Genomic DNA, 2,033 nt, shown 5'->3' on the forward strand with positions numbered 1-2,033 from the left:
TTCAAATCTTGTTTTTTATTTTTTAAAAGAATATATATTTATATCCTAACCCAAATAACATTTACAAAATTTAAAGTGAGATCTTTCTATTCTAAGTGAGCTACACTCAAAATTTATTAGTCTTAGTTAGAATTATAAGTAAGCTGTGACACGCGGGTCAACCTACTCAGATAAAGAAGGGTTCGGATTTAGTGATTCGAATCCGATCCGACTTGGAAAACAAGTCACAGTTCTCTCCCACTATATCGATTAGAAAAAGTATGAGGAGTCAATGAAATATTTATACAATGTGTATAATAGAGGTTTAGGGAGTATTAGAGATATAATCATTAGTGTTACTTTTTTCTATTAGCTGAAGTTTTTGGAATGAGTAGTATCATAACATGGTATTAGAACGCTAGATCCAAAAGGTCAAGAGTTCGATTCTTGGTGAACTCCAAAATCAGTTTAAGCTTTTGGGGAGATGTTTATTATCGCTAGTACTCGGATGGTTGTTTTAGATAGTATGAGAAATGTTCATTTTGTAACTCAATAGCCCATTGTATACATTGTACAAATAGTCCATTGTCTTCCTAGCGAGATCCGGTCGGTTATTATCTAGAGAGTAATAACCAACTAAACGTAAACTAATTTTTTATATTGTAAGAAAATAAATTATCTACAATTTTTTTAGATAAGATCATCATTACAGATGATTAAATTGTCATTTTTTTCTATAGAAGTATAAATATTCTATCAGTTTAAATATTTTTTAATTCATTTTATATTTATTATTTAAATTCTTGTTAACTTAAAGCATTAGAATTCTTTAAATGTACTTTTTTTTGGATGTGTCTTTTTTTTTAGTCAATGGATTAGACAATTCACAGTCCTAAGTTACACAATAACATAAGTTCTATATTCTTCACTGAGAATTCGAACCTGAGTGCAACTCCCAACGAGATAGGTGATGTTGCCATTGATCCAAGGCCTCCGTTGCTGGACGTGTTTTTATATATACTTTTCTTTTCTTTTTTTTTTTTGGCCAAGACCCGGACCGCCAAGCCGGCCCAGATCCAAAGAGAGCGAAGCTCCAAATCCAACCCGACCCGTATTCTAAAACACACGGATTTGTAGTTTTTGTTTCCTTTGGGCCTAAGTTTTTTTTTTTTTTTTTAAAAAGATCTTTTTTTATTTGCTCAAAATCACTCTGATGTATCATGATTTAATTGAGTGTTGCTTTGAACTAACTTAAATGTAGATATTTTAAAAAAGAAAGTAACGACCTGCAAGTATAGGTATATGTCATCGTCATATAATGATCATTGATATACACCCGACACAAAATATTTTTCATTATATTTTCAATATGATAGATATGAGACATCTATAACAATATTTCACTATCTGATTTTTTAGAAAGGCACCCTCAAGATATATATTTTTGGGCAGGCAAGTTTTGTACCTTTCATATTATATGAATTATGCTCTTGCTTTAATAATATATTAGGTTATATTTGTCATTTTGGTGATGGTATGATTCATAAAAATGCCGAGGGTATATGAAAAGTTAACTACTATTTAGAGCTTTTTATGTTATGTTGATCTTTTATATGCATCTAAATCTTTGGAAGACATTTTTAGAAATGAATATTTTCATACATAGTAGATATAAAAAAAATTTTGCACAAACAACTAATTGTGTATTGTTACATTATCAAAAAATAATAAGTTTTTAATTATTGTCTAAAAAATTATGATTAAATTATTCTATTTTAAAAACTTTTAACTAAATTCCTACGCTAGTTTTAAATTTATAAATAAATCGTTTTTAATAACAAATGTTACAAAAATATTTTTATTCGTGTCATACTACTAATGAATATGTCTCAATACTAATGAATATGTCTCAACATGTTTTGTTAAATTAAATATTTTTTGAAAACAATAAAGACGTGATTATAAATTTAAGGTTAAATTAATCTGTCAATCTTTATAATTTTTATCAAATTTATAATTAAGTTTTTATATTTTTTTTCTTTTCAATTAAGTCT

Source organism: Arachis ipaensis, chromosome B10 (genome assembly GCF_000816755.2).
Source record: "Arachis ipaensis cultivar K30076 chromosome B10, Araip1.1, whole genome shotgun sequence".
NCBI lineage: Eukaryota > Viridiplantae > Streptophyta > Magnoliopsida > Fabales > Fabaceae > Arachis > Arachis ipaensis.